The 20006-nt window shown below is 33.1% G+C and overlaps 1 protein-coding gene and 1 pseudogene across 6 annotated transcripts in view; one reads left to right on the top strand and one right to left on the bottom strand.

Moving 5' to 3' along the window:
* The window catches only part of PKP4 (plakophilin 4), a 229770-nt gene that overhangs the window by 99309 nt on the left and 110455 nt on the right, over positions 1-20006 (bottom strand). The gene's annotated exons all lie outside the window — the stretch shown is intronic.
* On the top strand, positions 8376-8975 carry LOC141507862 (glycine cleavage system H protein, mitochondrial-like; annotated as a pseudogene).

Here is a 20006-nt window from a genome sequence, read left to right on the forward strand (position 1 = left end):
TAAAAAGTACAAATTGGTATGTGAGGTTCAAGGAGGGCAAAAATCATTTGGAATTTAGTGAATATGGGAAGTGTTCATTAAGAGGTGGAATTTGAGCTGGTTGATGCATGGGTAAAATTTGAATAGAGAAGGAAGGGTAGAGCATACACTATCAGCACTGGAAATAATCTAAGTAAATATTCAAAGATGAGAAAGAACTGAATAGAAATAAGGGTTGACAAACTACATAAGCCATCTTGAATATAATGTATATTGAAGGGCATTGTGACAGATAAATGCAGAATGTCAGATCAGTTTTAAGATTTAGAAGGGTAAGGTTATGAACTCTGTGCTCTAATTTGGTATGCTTATGGAAGAAATGAAACCATAAAAAACTACTAATGGGCACAATACCTTGAACAGAGTTGGCTCTTGAAAAAAACCAAAACAACATCACTATATTGGAGTCAAGTTTACAGTAGGTCTGACAATGGCTGATCAGACCAATACAAGCTCAGAATACTCCAATAGGGTTGTACGCAAATAGGCCACGTGAACATTGCAGTGGATCTCTATATCTGTGTATTTCATTTTTCTTTTGAGTCACTTCAGTTCTGCCTTGTACAGCAAATACTCAATGAGTATTAGATTAATGAATCAATTTGTAAAACTTCAAAAACTCTGGGATAAGATTCTTGCAGAATTTAAAGAAGCTTTATCAGAAGCAGGGCTGAACACAGAAACAGGACGCTGAACTTTCTGGTGCCAGCAGTTGTAGACTAGGCCTGCACTGTCCATACATGGGTCTGCTGTGGAAATAGCAACTCAAGACTTAAAATGATTATGTCATGGTCCAGCCCTGTGATTTGTATGACTATAAACTCTGTCTTTCCCCAGCAAAATAAGTACTGCCCTTCTGGTTCCAGTTATTCACAGGCTGGTTCTGGTCTGGCTGTTATTAATTGATGTCAGAAGTGGGACTGGTCATAATCATTTTTAGGTTTCCAGTGGGATACAGAACCAGTGGAGATAGGAGTGTATTTCTTTGGTTCAGTTTACTTGGTAGTTAGAAGAAACAAGGATTATAATAATGCCAAGAAGTCCTTCAGTGAACCCTTGGTTATGGTCAACATCGAACACCAGAGGGTGAGATCAATCAGAATGCAAAGGACTGTGGTCATGTCAAGAAGCTCAGGTCACAGTTGGCTTGCTGGGCCTTAGCTCTGGGGAAGAGGGGTCTTCAAAATATTTTGACGCTATCTAACTCACAGGATTATAGTGGGGAATCAAATAAATTAATATGGTGTCCCAATATAGCACTCAATGCTGACAATTCATAAATTTGCCTATCTTGCCCTAATCTTTCTGCTAACCTTCAAACTAACATATCCAATTGCCTTTCAGACATCTCAAAGTGGATATCCAGCAGACACCTCAAATTTATTAAGTCCAAAACAGAATTTGTAACCCCCCACAATCCTGCCCACTGCCTACTTTCCCTATTAGTGTGGAAGGTAACACCATCCTCCCAGACCCTGGGGTGCACAATCTAGGAGTCATCATAGACTCTCATCTATCTCTCACCCCTTTCTTTCCATCCAATCTGTTGCCAAGGCCTGTTGATTTAATCTCTGAAGCATCTTTCAAATACAGCCCCTTTTCTCTACTGTCACAGGCCCTCACTGCTTCACATTACTACATTTGGCAGGTATGCCTTTTTCAATCAAGTCTCTTCCTACTCTAATCCATCCTCCTGTCCCCAAAGTGAATTTGCTAAAGCACAGGTCCAACCAAACTATTCCCTACTCAATAGCAGACCAGTGGCTTCTCTTCCCTCTGAGGTTTCCCTGGTACATGTCCTTTGATCCAGGAATTTTCTCTGGCTGTCCCTCAATCTGGAATGCTTCTCTCATCTCCAACTCCTAAAAATCCACCATATTCACTACAATTAAAATCCCCTCTCTGATCACTCTTCATCTCAGGCCCTCTCTGAGGATGATTTCCTTTGGATTATGCAGACGGCTTGCTTGTACAGGTCTGTTTCTTGACTGGGAGCTCCAAGGGCTAGGCCTGTTTAGTGTCTCTTCTATATCCCCAGACGCTGAGTGTCTGTCTGCCTGTCTGTCTGTCTCTCTCTCTGTGGCCGAATTTGAACTCAGGTACTCCTGACTCCAGGGCCGGTGCTCTGTCCACTGTGCCACCTAGCTACCCCTCAGTGATTTACCTAGATAATATACCTACCAAAAAAAGACACAGTCCTTAAGCACGAAATACTCAATTACAAACATAAATATTCAAAAAAAAAAGCATCTCCATGCTTTCCTAAGGTTGTAATTTACCTAAAAAGGAATATTAAAGCTGTTTTCTTATTATATAATTTTGCTACCTCATACTTTATTTTTTTCCTTAAGGATATGATTTCTCTCTTATCACATTTAAGTGAGACCAATGTATACCATGGAAACAATGTAAAGACCAACAGCATGCCTTCTATGGGGGGTGGGGGGGTGGGGGGGAGGGAAACAAGAAAGGAGGCTAAAATTGTAAAACTCAAAATAAATAAAATCTTTCTTTTTCTAAAAAGAACAACAAACCTGAGTTCAAATTCAGATTAAGGCACTTAACATTTGCTTAGCTACCTGACCTTGGGCAAGTCACTTAACCTCATTATCTTGCAAAAATCTAAATAAAAGTCTGTTAGCTCCCCCCCCCAAAAAAACTCTGCTTTCTGAAATAATTAGTGAAGTCAACTGATATTTGCATCCAGAAATTTCCCATTAATCCTGAAAAGTTCAATTCAGACCACATTTATACCAATGTTTTACAAATAACATATTAATGCTCAACCTTAATTAAATGAATAGCAATACAACTGTCCCATCAGAATTATAAACTATGCAGGCCAAAACAACAACTGTAATGAAAAAAATATTTTCTTTGCTCCAGTTATTATTGATTAAAAAAAAAACCAAATATTTGAAAAAAAACTACAAAAAAATCACTAAACGATTATATATTTTATATTTATTTGATTTGCCTCAAATCAAATACTTTCTTTATAATACTAAAGATACCATAACAGATTCTGAAACTAACATAAAGCTTTACCTTGAGAGGCATTACTTAATTGATTTCTATGCTTGGCAAATCTATTTTTCATAATGGCTTAAGAATGAATACTCTTCTTGAGAATGGAATAAAATTTTATTTTCTTTTGAGGGATTCTAGTAATCCAAAATCAAGTTGGTATACCACAAACATCAGCAGAATCAAACTGAAAGAAATGAGTTTTTAATATTACAATTTTATTTGTGATATCACAACTTTTCCATGCTTTATTTGAAATCTTATCATTTAAAAATGCAATCTAAACCACTGTCATAACAGTCTTGTCTTTTTTCTTACATTCTAGCTATCCAATGCAAAATCGCTTCTTGCTACTTTATATATCATCTTTATATATTTATATTTATACACATATATATGGCTTAGAAAAAACATCACTTAAGTCTTCTATTGTTCATTTAAGGATCATTTGATAAAATCACTGTGAAGTACATGATAATCAAATGCATGTTTTTTAGAGGGTTTTATAGCATAATTTTAAAATAGTTTGTTTTGCTACTGATCTTTTTTGAGATTAATTTCTACAGTTATTAAGAAGAGAAAGGGAAGATTGGTTATTTTCCTTACCAAAGTTCAGAAGGTGATACTTGTGAAGTTATTGAAACCAACTTCAATACAACAGAGTAAGAGTAGATGTATGGGGAAATTTATTTAACACTATATTAGTCATCACTAATAAAGAGAGAAATTTAAGTAGTTTTATTTAAAATAACATCAAAGTGTTTTATGTAATGCTGATTGCTATACTTAAGTAATTGATTTTGAGGAGTGTTTTTCACTAAACTTTTAAAATGAAATAGACTTTTTTATAAATTAATGATCTATTTTAATCTATAAGATGAAGAAATTAAATATTCATGGCGATATCAATTTAATTGCTTCCTTTTTACTTCTAAGTTATGAAAGAAATTTTGATCCTTTTTCATTTCTTAAATGTCTTCTGAAATATAAGAAAAATTCAAATGAAAGAAACTTTTTTGACAAGTAGAAAATGCTACTACCATTAAAACTAGCAATCTATTAATTACAACTGAGAAATTAATGTTCATAAATTTTATTTACTTTTAGTTTAGGAAAGCAGTTTTTTTTCCTTCATAACTTCATAAGGGCATAACAAAGAATCTTTAAAAAAAATAAAGACATAAACCCATAGAATCTAGTATAATCTTAAAGGTAAAAGCTTTTATGAGAGATTGTGAGTAGATATTTCACTTCTGCCACAGACCTGTATTTTCCAAGAAATTCAAAGAAATCCAGATCCCTGGGTCAATCATGCATCAAGTTCATGATAACCTGTTTTAGGCCATCTCTTCAGGAATCACATCCCTCAGTCAATATCTGACTGAAATTCCTAACTTCTAGAAATCATGAAGCTAGTATCAGGACTGGACACATTCATTTCTCAGAACAGATGTTTGATGGTCTATTCTCAAGGAAGGAAACATAAGGCAGAAGAGGTAGGCAGGACATGGATTTCAGTCTCAGGTTTGTTTCCCCAAACATGTGTTACTGCTGCCACTTGCTTATAAACATCTTTGCTACTGAGGAAGGAAGGAAGAGATTTCCCCATCGGATTGAGAAATTCAACGGAGATCTATTTAGGTCCATATGTTTAATTAGATGATTTGCTTTAAAGCCTCAAATCCACCCTTTTTTGGATGATTGCTTATTAGTCCTAAACTTTACTGTACCTGGTATCGTGGAAGAAAGATTGCTGGAAGTCTGTGTCATGATCATGGTGAAAGTTAAGAACAGATCCTAAATAATGAATTATAAAGAACTTTTAAAAAACTGAATAAGTCCTGGGGTCTTTTGTAACCTGTTCATAAAAATTTCTACGGTAATAATATGAATATTATTGTCTCAGATTTTATATAATTAGACATAAGGGAGTTAATAAAATTAATTTAAAAATTTAAACAAATTAAATAACTTTTTATAAAAATCCAAGCTATATACAATCTATCTTTTCACTAGAAGGTTATGGAGTTTTATTTCAGGGTGGGCTAGTTAGCTTCATTACTTCCTAGGTGCATAATAAGGATTCTTTAAAAAAAAAAATAAAGCCATAACCCACAGAATCTAGTATACGCTTACAGGTATACAGTATACAGCCATATCAGATTGTGGCTAGATATTTCACTTCTGCCTCAGATCTGCATTTTCCAAAGAATTCACAGAAATCCAGATCCCTGGTCAATCATGCATCAGGTTCATGATAACATAAAACAGCCATCACCACTAAATCTTATTGATCTGTCTCATATATGTTTGCCATAGATTTCCAAATGGAAACAGAACAATGAAAAATCTATCTGGACAGGGAAGAAGTAAGTTTGCTGCCTTCAATGTTCATTCTAGTATATCAAATAATATCTTCCACCATTGCTCAAGTGAATGGACAGGGTAGAAAACATAGGACTTCGAGTCAGTACACTTGATTTTGAATTTCTGATTTGGCACTTAATACCTGGCTGACCCCCAAGCTGCGTAACCTTACTTCAGAGAGTCTTAGTTTTCATCAGTAAATTCATTATTACTATTATATCCTGAATTTGGCATTATCCAACTTGATAATTAATCCACGTTTTAGAACTCTTTCCATAAAAGTGTCATAATTTCAAATTTATTAAAATATTAAAATACATATATATGTAGTTTTGTTCTTAGGCCATGACCTCCAGGGTGTGTGAGGCCCAGCAAAACCTAGATAGGCGACTTATGCTTTGAGTTCATCCCTCAAAACCTTTATTGACTAATAACCTTTTAAAACAACAACAATGTAATTAGGTTATAATATCACCTTTGCTGCCATGAGCACTGAAGAACCAAATGTACTACATTCAAGACCACTAAGCAAATTAGGTACTTAGTGACATAAATCAATAATTATATCAAGACCGAACCCTACTAGAAGAATAACAGCTAATATTAATTAACAAGGGTGTTTTAAAGCTTATACAAACATTTTACAAATCATATAATTAAGTCACCAATAAGCTAGTGAAAGGTTCTATAGACTTTATTATTTCCATTTTACATATGAAGAAACAAACTCAGAGAGTAAAGAAGTAGCTCACAAAGTCACTGCCAGAGATGGAATTAAAACCACTTAGTCCTTGAATGAAAAAAGAAACTAAGTTTGGTATAGACAGCCCTATACCTATTTCGTCTACTCAACAGCACAGGAACACAGATTTAGAATTACAAGTTATTACAGTCAAATACCTTAATTTTGTTGAAAAGAAAACTGAAGCCCAGAGAAACTAAGTGTCTTGCCTGAGGTCAGAGTTTATAAGAGGCAGAGCAGGGAGAAAATCACCAGGATCCTCCTTTACCAGATTCATTTAAATCTTCTGGGGAGAGGTAATCCAGTTTTCTGAGCTCTCAAGTTCTAACTTGGGTCCTTTTCAATGGACTAAACTTATTCCTATGCAGATGATTCACAGATGCACACAGCTATAACTTCAATATTCAACAAATATATATGTTGGGTAGCTACATATTATATGCAAGGATCTCAAGATACAGTTATATATAGTCATTTTCTTACTATCAAGGATTATACTTTCTAACAGGGAATAGGGTGGGGAGCCTCATATACATTAAAGGAAACAGAAAATATGCATTAGTAATTTGGAAGGAAGAAGTGTGGGGAGAAAGGGAGTGATTAACAGGTAACATGAGGATATATCTTTTGTTGGAGGTGTAATTTGCAATGATGTTGGAAAGAAGCTAGGGATAACTTCGTTAGGATAGAGAAAAATAATATATAACTGGAGTCAGTTTCTGTTAAGATCATAAATATCAGAGGAATTTCTATTTTATCCTAAAGCCAATTATAGCTACTGGATTTTCTTGAGGGGTTAACATGGTCAAACCTGTTAGACAACTACCTACTGAACACTTCCAAATGAATGAACTTTAAGCATGTGAAATTCCTCATAATCTCTCTTCCCCCAAATCCTTCCTCTTCCTAACTTCTTTATTTCTTTTCTGTCATGCAAGTGTAAAACTTCAGTCATTTCCCATATCTACCCAGCTGCCAAGGCTTATAAATTTTACCTCCACAATACCCCCTGCACCCTGTTTGTCTATGCAGACAATCACCATTCTAGTTACTAGTTAAGGCCCCTTACTAGTTTCCCTACATCCTATCTTTTCTCTCTCCAGTCCATCTTTCAAAGATACCAAATTGATCTTTCTAAACAGCTCTAGAGGTGACCAATCTTTCATCTAGGTTAAAATACCAACTACCCAGTTTGACATTTAATTCCCTTTATAATCTAGCTGTTGCTTACCTTTCCAAGCTTACTGCACCTTACCCTCCTTTCAAGTACTTTACTTTCCAGACAAGTTGGCTTTGAATGATCATAGTTTTCTATCTCTGATGTGTTCCTTTGAATCCAATTCCCTCATTTCTTTATTAAACCTCTGATTCAAAAAATAACTTATTTCCTTCAAAACTCAGTTAAACACCACCTCCTATATATAAATCTTACTAATTTTTCACCCCATTATTAATGCTATCTCTCAGAAAAAATACTGTTTATGTTTCATATTTACTCATCTTTATCTGTTTTTCTGCACTTAAGGCACTGCTTTATTTTTGTCTCAATGTGCTGAATATCTGAATGACTCATTTCACCTTTAAATTCAGAGTTCTTTCTATTACCAACAAGGGAATAGAAGAAGCAAGAGACAACTTAAAACTAAAACCAATAAGTTCATCACCCCCCCCATTAATGTAGAAATATTAAATGGTTAAACCAAGATACTGATCCAAATCCCAAATCCAGTATTTTTTTCAACTGACTCATACTGTCTGTCACAGGGAGTCAACCATTCATTTTAATTCATGAATTTTAGCAGTTTTGAATATGGGAGGTTTACCAAGAGTTCATAGCCAACTACAATGTATGCTCCTCCTTCAAAGGGGTCACAAAAAAGCACAGAGAAATCCATGATGGGAATATAGGCACATCAAAATAACTGTTGAATGCAAGCTTAATTCTGAGATTTTGGAAACTAGATTTTATTCTTCATGCCCATCTAAATGTCTTATCTTCAGATACTAATGAAATCTGCCTGCTTTTTTCCTAGTCTTGTCTGGCCCTAGAAAGGGTAAGTGTTTTACCTTTGTTCTCATCATAATTGCTACTGCATAACCTAGTTTAAATTAAATTTAATCAAAAGATCTAGCAAGAGTCTATTATGTACAAAGCACAACTGGGGCTATAAAAACAAAACAGGCCCCACCCCTGGAGAAGATGGCCCTGCAAGCAGCCAGGAGCGTGTGGGTCGCACCCTCCTCCCTGTGGGCGTTGGCAGAGACCCCCTAGGGTCCCTCGGGCTCCAAGTGGGCCAGGCTCCCCCCCCTTCCCCGCCTCCGCTGCCTCTGCACAGGCGCCCTGGGACTGGCGACTGGAGGTTTGAAAATTCACAGACAAGCATGAATGGATATCAACTGAAAATGGTATTGGAACAGTGGGAATCAGCAACTTTGCACAGGGAGCATTGGGAGATGTAGTTTACTGTAGTCTTCCAGAAGTTGGAACAAAATTGAACAAACAAGATGAGTTTGGAGCTTTGGAAAGTGTGAAAGCTGCCAGTGAACTATATTCTCCACTAACAGGAGAAGTAACTGAAATTAATGTGGCTCTTGCAGAAGACCCAGGACTTGTCAACAAATCTTGTTATGAAGGTGGTTGGCTGATCAAGATGACTCTGAGCAACCCTTCAGAACTTGATGACCTGATGAGTGAGGATGCATATGAGAGATACATAAAATCTATTGAGGACTGAACACTGGATCCCCAAATAAATTAGCATAGGAACACAGCCTAGTATAGTTTTGTCCTAAATTAGTGGTATATATCAACTTTAACACTTCTGAAACAGCAACCATGGCATGAAAAAAAAATTCACTCAAATTAACAGATAAATGCCTTTTCTATTTGCACCTTTTGCACAATTTCTTCCTAGTAATTTTAAGTTAATGTCTGTCTAGTTATGAATTCATTGCATCATGTGTGGTAAAAATGAATTCTGATATCATGTACTTCAAAGCTAGAATTTTTTCCTATAAAAAGCCTTAAATCAATAATGTTGTAATGGCCATTCAACTCCATTCCTATCATCAGTTTTGTTCAAAATACATTTGGTTTTCTGTCCATGGGAATAATTTACTGGGATTGGTTAGCTGGCTGGTGTCAGATTCCAACTTAATTTTTGAATAAACTGCTTGGCTGAAGTTATTTTATACAGATGAGGCTTCAACCTTGCAGAATAATGAAATTTAATAAACTTTTTAAAAATGCAAAAAACAAAACAACAACAAAAAAAAAACAAACCAAGAAAAAACCAAGTTCCTGTCCTGAAGGAGCTTACAATCCACTGGGAATATACCAAATAGTTAAAGATAGGTAAATAAAATATATTTAAGGAGAGGTACTATACATGTGGTAATAAAGAAAGGTAAGATGACAGTAAGTAGTTAAAAGATGCTTTCAAGTTCACATTCATGTATCCATTTTCCGTATGTTTACATATGCATATTTGTCTCTCATGGGTAACATGCAAGCTTCTTGAGAAGAAGTGAAAGACATGTTGGGTCTTTGCATCCCCACAATGCAGTACAGAACTGACATACAGCAAGCACTTAACAAATGCTTACTGATTGAGCAAAAACTAGGACATGGGTACACAGATCGGCTTTTCTGAGTTCTGTCTTCAACTGTACATGTATTGTTTCTCCAAACAAAGAAATTTAACAGTTACTTCTTTTGTCTTTCAAATTAAGTCCAACCATAAATTTGGAATATTTTTGAATAAATTTTTGAAAAACATATACCAATTTTATTCTCTTTTACCTCCTTTTACTATAATTTCTTATATTTTCTATAGTTGTTAGCTGTTAATATATGCCAAGTGGCTGATTTTACTATAAAATTAAAACTCATCAACATTTTTCATTACAAGCAATTTAGAAGAAATTTTTTCTAAATTGTATTTTACATTCCCATGACTTCTAAATCAGAAGATACTGAACATAACACTTTAACTTATAACTATTAACATTAGAAAATCTTTGTTGCACTAAATTGCAAAAGGACCAATAATGTTCACTTGGTAATTTCTCTCTCTTGTCCTTTCACAACAGATTATTGGACAAGTCTTTATCCTCTAAAATTTGTTGTTTTCATTAGAATGTAAGGACCTTAGAGCAAGGACTACTTTTCTTAGTAGATCTTCTTTCACCTCAAACCTAGCACATGTCTTGGTACAAAGAAGATATTTTAAAATATTTGCTAATTTGACTTGGTTAAATTGCAATCCCTAAGGAATGATAGAATCTGATGATGAAATCTTTTGTGAAAAACTAAGGAGCAAAATTTGAGATATCTGGAACTTTTAAAGTTAAAAAAGTATTTGGAAAAATTAAATTTAGATGTAAAAAATTAAAATTAACAGGTTTCCAGTATTAAAATACTGTAATACATTAGGGGTAAATTTTATAAAAAAAATTAGTGGGAAAAAAATCAGTTTTCTACAACCCTATGTATCTTGTTTCACTTTCCTAAAATCTAATTAAATTTTATAATCAAACACACAGACACAGACACACAGACACACACAGACACAGACACACAGACACACACACACAGATTAGAGTAGTGTGGCAACCACCTTTCCAAATATTGATCAAAGAAGTGAAGAAATGGAAACATCTGAGTTCTCATAGACACATTATTTACACTGGACATATTTAGCAAGTTTTGTTGCTATTTTGTAAAGAATAAAACTTTAGAAAAAAAATTGAGTTCATAGTAATGCTAACTGAAAGTCTTAAAAAAAAATACTAAATTGTCCCCTAAAGTAACATGCAGAAACCTTCTTACAAATCCCATTTATTTTAATAAAGTATTTTTTGACTGAGAATCTAGAAATTTTAAGACAGATAATCAAATTTTAATTATCCTCTTCATGGTATTTCAGCAACATACATTTAGTAAGAAAACACATCTTTTTGAAAGCTACAAAAATTCTTTTGGTTTAGAGAATTATTGCAATGAAAACCAATAGGGAAAGTATGAAAAAAAGATAGCAACAGTCAACACTGGATCAACAGAGAGATAGAGATAACCACTAATACCCTGATGGTAGAATTAAAGAAACAAAGTGACTAAGGTATCCATATTCCATATTTTTTTGCAAGGCAATGGAGTCAAGTGACTTGCCTAAGGTAACGCATCTAATTAATTAAGTATATGAGGCTGCATTTGAACTCAGGTCCTCCTGATTCCAGGGCCAGTGCTCTAACTACTGTGCCATTTAGCTACCCCATAAGGTATCCATATTCTTTAACTCAGATATCCTACTGCTAGGAATCTCCAAAGAAGCCAAAGATAAAATGGGCACCCATATCCATCAGAGTATCTAAAATAGCATTTTTGTGTAGTAGTAAACTAGATAATATAGATGTTCATCAGATGAAGAAAGGCTAAGAAAATTATGGTACCTGAATGTAATAGAATATCACTAAGTTGCAAGAAATAATAAGAATGGAAAATATAGAGAAGCATGACAAGATGTGCATTAATTGGTAGAAAATGAAGAAAGTAATGAAAACAATATATATATATATATATATGTATATGTATATACATATATATATATATATAGAAAATGACGACATTAATGTGAAGAACTCTCCCTCCCTCTCCCCTAAAGTTAAAATAATAAAAAACAAAAATGATTTAAGTTTAGCTTCAAAGAAGAGAAACAGTGGATCCCTCCCACCTTGCAGAGGTCCCAGACTATAGCTATGAAAGAACACTATATTGTCAGATGTGCTTGATTAGGTAGTTATTTTTGCTGAACTGCATTCCCTACTCCCCTCCTCTTTCCTTTTTCATTTTGCAAGGATGATTTTATGTGGAGAAGGTAGTAAAAAACAAAGGCTATAATAAAAATTATTTTAAAAGGAAAATAGTTGAAATTGGCTTTTTTCAAGAAAAAAAGAAATGGGGCCTTAAAAGTAAAAAATAAGTAAATGTGCCATATTGTGCCCCAAACTCTGCTATTCCAGATCCAAGGTCAATTCTGGGGAAACAACTATATAACTACTTTTCAATTAACAACATATAGATCAATTTAGTTTTAGGTTAACTAGGAAACCCAAGGAGATAAAGTGACTCCATTATTTATTAGAACCCTTTGCTTGACCATTCTTTCCAAGTGGGTTTTTGATATGTATTTTCCAAAAGCAGCCATTGAAGTTTAACTACATAAAGTGCTAACTAAATATTAATCCTGAATATAAAAATATTCACTTTTGCACATTAATTTGTGCATTCTTGAAGCAATCTAATCAGGGAAAATTTAGATACTAAAAATGATATTTAGAAAGTGCAAATATCACTGTTAAACACTGACTTGATACACGGCAGCTATCCATGTTATTAAGTAGTGATCCATTTAAAAATTCTGACATATTGCTATTTAAGTGATCAACAGTTTGAAAAGAAGTTTGGCTCACTCAAAATAAAAAATGTTATCTAGGAGAAGAGACCAAACTTTTAAAAATAGGAAGAAAAAATCATATACAGTGTTTGTATAATCTTTAAGAAATAGTTTCTTTCATTCTTAAAACTGGTTATAGAGGATAACTGCAGTTAATGTTTTTATAGAAGATGAATCCATTAGGAAGGGAATTAGACTACTGAACTGAACTATAAGACAACTAACTTTGAGTTTCTATTATCTGGAGTCCTTTTCTTTTTTAAATTAATACCAAAAAAAATTAACAAATATTTATTCTGTACAAGGCATCACTGAGGATATAAATAGATATATAACCTGTATTCTTTCCTGTAGTTAAAAGCACTTCTCTTAATGAGACAAGGAGTGGATAAAAGGGTTATAGAAGAGGTTGGTAATCTTCAAGTAAAACAAAGTACTCCTTAAGAAGGCTCACATAAGGAAGTAGTAATATTTTGCCTCCAATAAGATGCATATTTAGTTGAAAAAAAATCAATACTAAGAATTGGCTAAAAAGCAAAGTGGTCTTTCTTTAAAGGATAACTGCATGCACTCAACTAAAGGGCAGGGACTATATTTTTGGCATGAATATAAAGTAAATTTAGAAACCTTTACAAAATTACATATCAGAAAGTTTTTAGCTATTTATTGAAAATCCATAAGACAACATTTTACAAGGCATTTAGATTAAATGTTTCTTCATTATATGGAGCTGTACTTAGGAATGAATTACTACTACTACTACTACTACTACTACTACTACTACTACTACTACTACTACTACTACTACTACTACTACTACTACTACTACTACACGCACACTACAAGAAATGCAAAGGACCTCCAATCATAGGGTAACTAGGAACCTTGCTTCCTTTGATCTCTTAAAGTAGTATGAGGAAGGAAAACATCATATAATCTTAATAGTCAGGGAACATATACTATATTATTTTGAGATATTTCTTCCCGTTCTGTCTTTCCCACTTCCTTGAGGATCAGACAAGGGTACGAGTCAGTGTCATCAAAGGAAGACATGGCTTCTCAGAGCTAGGCAGTGTCTCTAGGTCGAATCAAATTACATTATGTTAAGTCGTTAAATGTCTTTTATGTACTGAAGAGTCTTAGAGCAAGCTCTGATGGAAAAAGGGTATTATCTCAACTCACCAAACTGAGGTAGGGGTTGGGAACAGAAGGGTTCCAGTAGAGGTGGATGAAAAATAAACTTAATGCTGTGGAAGAGAGAAAGAGCAACAAGCAATTTAGCAGTAAAATACACTGTACTAGATGTTCCTTTTTGCTCTATCAGGTTTGCAGGTAATCAAGTGAATATATTAATTAAAAAGTTAATATACTAAAAATAAAAACACTTTCCAGAACTTTCACAGAAAGAATGTTTTTAAGCAAAAAGGTTTTTCTAGATAGACAAGTTTACCTCTTAAAATCATTAATTCTTTTTTTAAAATAACTAAGGAAAATCTAAAATATATCACTCTTATTCAAATATCTACAGTCCCTTCCTCCCTCTAGGAAATTTACATTCGTTCCAGGCATGTAAAGGTTAACAATCGTTCCTTGACTTGTCAGGGTTAGCACTGTGAACAGTAATTATATTTTTCTGTGACAGAATTGAGGGTTTGAAAAACCTTAGCTTTCAAAATGTGAGATACCCTGAGGCTTTAATAATAAACCCTGAAGGGGTATTACATTTTTTCATATTTGTGTATCAAATTTGAGTTTTGATTCTTTATCTCCACACTGATGGCAAACTGATAATTCTCACAGCCAGCGACATATTTGTCATTAGCAGTCCATCTATTTCTTAATTTTCTGTTGTTATTCTGGGAAATAATTTCAGTCTTAAAGGGATAGTAGTTTTAGGCTATTTATTATATATGGTTAAATTATGTGATGCAGTCTTTGCATTTTGAAAATTATTTATATGAACAAAGGGTATAGATAAAGAAACAGCAACTGTTTAAAGGCAAAAATGTGGTGATACTAGTCATATATATATATATATATATACACACACACAAACACATACACACATATTTTCAGAGTTTAATTACTTTTTCATATATGTGCACACAGACATATACATTTGTGAGAAATTTTACATTACACACACACACACACACACTATATATATATATATATATATTTTTAGTTTTAGTTTTTGCAAGGCAATGGGGTTAAGTGGCTTGCCCAAGGCCACACAGCTAGGTAATTATTAAGTGTTTGAAGCTGCATTTGAACTCAGGTACTCCTGACTCCAGAGCTGGTGTTCTATCCACTGCGCCACCTAGCCGCCCTTATTTATATTCTTTTTTAAACCATTATTATTTCAATTAATACATCAAAGTTAAAATCATAAATTTTATTTAGGAATTTCTCATTACACTATAAATAAGATCTATGAAAGTCTTTACCCTAAGTAGCCAAGGCAATACAATAAATTTGCCTAGAGTTATCTCTAGAAGGATGAAGTTTGGATTACAGGTCACAATTGGAAACTGACTTAGGAAAGGAGGTCAAAATAATGGAGCAACAAACTATGGGCAGTTATGTGGGATGAATTAGAAAAGGATATTTCGCATAGTCTTTTCAGGTAATGAAATCAGTAAAAATGCAGGTAAACCCAATCATCAATTTAGGCTAAAGAATTACTAGAAAAAAGGCATATTTTGTAATAGTCTACTTCCTGATGACTGAATTACATGATTATTAGTATCATTTCTAGATCTGAAATGTGTTATTGTACAATTTGATGTTAACAGTTCTATTAAATTTTTAAAAAAATTATTAGTTTAACTATAAATCATTCTGGCCAGTGAAGATGATAACCAATGAAATCAAGGAATGGTAATACCATTCCTGCCTTACTATCTGAATGGAAATTATTTTTAGATCAAAGAACAAAGTTAAAAAAAAAGCCTTTATATATTACTATTTGTAAGCCATAAAATCAGTAAATTCAAATATACAATTTTATTTGGAAGGAAAAATAGGAACATTTGAAGAACACTTTTAAGCTGTTATTACTTTTTTGTCAAGAAAATACAGTTAGATCAAATACAATGAGCCATAGATTAAATTCAGATTAAATAATACAAATATAGTTTAGGTACATATACTATCATAGAAACGGCAAACTTTAAAATTTTTTATATCATCAAGTATTGTTTTCAATTTGCTAACATTATTCACTACACACCTAGTGAAAATAGTCACAAACTTGCAATATTAGTTGAAAGAATAAGACATTATATAAGGCATGATCAATCTGTAGGAAGTCACAAGAGCTGGAGTGCTTGTGGTTTTAAAATTATTCCAACAAGGTTCATTTTAATTTTAGTTAAATGAAACTAACTTGCTCATTTCACTTGCTATTTATGAATTGTTTTCTAAGTATTTCTTGCAGGACAGAACTGAAAGGCTCATCTGCTTTTTTGCTACCATAAAATGCTATTATAAGTATATTGGTATATATTTATAGTAATATTTTTTTGTGGTAGCAAAGAACTGGGAACAAAGTAGATACTTATCAATTAGGGCATGGCTAAACTATAATACATTAATATAATAGACTATTACTGTGCCATAAGAAACAATGAACATGATGAATGCAAGGACTTAGGAACTGATGAAAAGTCAAGTAAGCAGTGCCTAGAAAACCATACACAATGATTAAAACAATATAAATGGAAAGAACAAGTGATACACAACCAATGAAACAAAGTGTTGCTAAATTATATAGAACATACTTATCCTCAAACTTAAGATGAGAAAGCACTTCTCCCCTCTACCTTTTTCTAGAGATGGCAAATTCATGGTGGGACTTATAATGTCTGTTTTTTTCCCCAATGCATTCACTGACATTGATGAATTTTTCCTTAAAAAAGTGGCCTTGTTAAAAATGGAACAAAGTAATCCAAATGTATTTCAACAAATTTAAAGGGATTATCATTTCCCTTCATTCTAGAGATTTTTTCAAACATTACAGTTTAAGAAGTAGTTTCCTTTAGCAACCACATCACATTACCTTACAATGACACTGAATCAAAATCAAATCCCTAAGATTTAAAAACAATAACAAGGAGGAACTTGCTGTCAACTATGATATTCCCCTTCCCTAATATATAGTTGGATTTTTTTAACCTACAGACTTTTCATTTACCCCCTATTAACTGAATCTTGTAGTTTTTTTCCCATTGTTTGGATCAGTTGAGATCTTTCTGATACTGATTTGTTATCAAATATCAATTTTCCTTCCTAGATCTATTCCACAATTGATAAGAATTGTTTGAAATGAAGTATAGGCTTAAAAGACAAAGGGCTTGGGTTCGTAGTTTATGTCTGACAATTCTACCTGGATAACATAGGGAAAGTGATTAAACTTCTATAAGACTCAGGCCTCTCAGCTCCAAAATTAGGGAGTTGAACTAGATTTTTTGTCTCTCCTGGCATGAAATCTATAATTCCATGTACCTGTTGGCTATGGATGGATCTCTAAGGCATGTCACCAGAGACATTCCTTAAGGATGACATTAAGTCATTGCTTAGTACTCTTAGTCTGGTTATTAAAACAGTTGACTGTTCGATGCCTCAAGCTGATTATCATTTAGCCTACACTTTCCAACTTCTAATCTTCACTTTACATTTATCCATCCAGAGACATAAGTGAAGTGTTTCAACAGAAGCAAGAAGACAGGAATGCTGAAGGAGATTCTTTACAAAAAATTAAGTTGAATGAGGTCATCTCTATAGGTAGCTTCCAATATGAAGAGTCTTGTATTCTTATATAATAATATTTGAGGTGAGAGATAAAGGGAACAGTATTTTGCAATATCTTCTCTTACTGAAGTAATCCTGAAAAGAAAATCTAATACAATGAACAGGAAATTCAATGCTGAATGTTAACAGCCATTTATTGAATCTCAATTATTCAGCATCCATTCATTTTAATTTAAAAGCCCAGGTTTATCTTTGCAATGGGGAAAAAATGATTCAATTTCATCGAGCACAGATTTCAAACTAGGTGCTATTCAACTAAAGTAAATGAAATAAATTTGGTTTTAAACATTAGCAATAGAGGAAAAAAATGCTTATTATTTTAAAATGCAAATGTGGAATTTCAATAAAAATCAAATGAAATTGAGAATGTCTTGTCTTTAAACATGTTTTTACACTTATCTTATAAATTCAGTCTGAATTTATGTCCAAAGCAAAGCAATAGATTACAGATAAGCCTGTATTCCTCCCATATTGCTGAATCATATATAATATTCTTGGTTTCTGTGATTTAATTTTTCAGAATATTCTTGGCATACTATACAAAACGGAGAACACATACAATGTGATTTTTGCTTTTTTCCTGATCACCCTAACATATATTAGCTAGTCTAAGAAAATCCAGTATGCAAAAAGAGAATAAAAAAATGTAGCAGTGAGAGTGAGTAGAGAAATATATTCCCCTTTACCCAGGATTTGCCAAAAGATTACTAAAACAAAAATCCAAAAATTTACCTTAAGATAGTGTCTAGTTTACAAAAATTTAATAATACATACATTTTGGAGAAAATAGAATCACAGATCTAGTCAGAAAGAGCCTTGGGGTTCTTAAGTTTTTCCACTCTTTCTGCCACTCCCCAATTTACAGATAAGAAAACTTGGATCCAGAGCAATTATGTGTCTTGTCAAGGACTTTTTTGTATTAAGTGTAATAAAAGGCAGGATATGCACCCAGGTTTCTTGACCCAAAACCAGGGTTCTGTCTATAACATCAAGTTTCCTCTTATAAATAAAGAAGGCACATTTCTAAGATTGTTTTTGATGAAGTTTATTTACCTATTTTTACATTTTTATTTCACTATTTGTTAGATCAAATTGTGAATATGTGAATTTTGTTGTTAAGTCATTTCAGTTATGTCTGACTGTTCATGACCCCATTTTGGGTTTTCTTTAAAAAAAATACGATAATGACTTGTCATTTCTTTATCCAACCCATTTTATGGATGAAAAACGAAGATAAACTGGGCTGTGATTAAGATCACATTTGAACTCAGGTCTTCCTGAGTCCTGCACTGCACCATCATCTAGCTGCCCTTAGACTTATGGATTGAAACCTGTAAACAGTTGTTTTAGAGAGAGTCAAATCATATAATCTATAAAAATATAGTGCTTTATTTCTTATAAAACCAATTTAGAATGGAGGATATTGGTTTGGAAGATAGGAAATTGTCATAGATGAATGATATTAGATAAACATGACCCATTAAGTCCTTTACTGATCTAGTGAAATCTAATCCTTTTACCTAGCTCAGGGCAACATCCTGTCAGAAGCTTTCCCTATGCACACCAATTGAAAGGGAGCTCTTTGAATAAGACAGTATTATAGAAGTAGGCATTATGGTTCATTTATATTTAAGATCCTCCCTTGGGGAGCATAAAGCTCATCAGAGAAGAGATGAAAAGAAACAATGGCCAAAATGATTAGATATTTTCAAGTGAAAAGATGCATAAATATAGCTATTTTTTTCCTGAAAACAACTATTAACCTGAAGTAAAGGAATAAAAGTGAGGCTAATATAGTCTGCTTGTTCTAAATGACAAATAATGCAAAATGATAATTGGTTACTATACCCAAGTAACATCTACATCAGTCAGCATAGGTGCCTGATAAAGTGAGTTTTATCATCAGATTGAATGTTGCATGTGAATGTAAAGAATGTGAACTCAAAGTTAAAGCTAAAGTACCATGATACTTCTTAATTATCTGATGGATTAAGAGAAGTAATTATGTTTTTATTTTTTAATTTTTAAAATCTAACCTGCTTTAAATAAGAAATTCAATTGTCATTAAAAATACACACTTGGTCTTACTCCAATTAAATAGGTAAAGCTACTGAATAGTCTTTTCATGTACATTGAAATAAGTGTTCGAACCTTAAATTTTTTTTTTATATTTTGATATTGGGTATGACTTTGGGTGACTTAACAAAGTGAAAGGAAATTTCTTAAGTTTCATTGTTCTTGAACTGAAAGAAACCTTAGAATCAAACTAGTCCATTTTTTCTCATTTTCAAGTGAAGAAACTAAGGGACTTATCTGACATGATATATTTATAGTCACCAAAGGTGGGATTTGAACACAGAGTTCTCTTACTCCAGAATTAGTTTCTTTCTACTATATCATTATGCTTCATTCATAGTTTTCTGTTGTTAACTGTTTATAAAGAAAAAAATTGATCTCAATTTATATTTGAAAAATATTTTTAAGCAACAATATTTTATGTTCTGACAAAGTGTGTCACAGTGTAAGCCAGTGTATTTTATTAATATTATTGTTTTATTATAGTT

Source organism: Macrotis lagotis, chromosome 1 (assembly GCF_037893015.1).
Source record: "Macrotis lagotis isolate mMagLag1 chromosome 1, bilby.v1.9.chrom.fasta, whole genome shotgun sequence".
In the NCBI taxonomy this organism is placed as follows: Eukaryota; Metazoa; Chordata; class Mammalia; order Peramelemorphia; family Peramelidae; genus Macrotis; species Macrotis lagotis.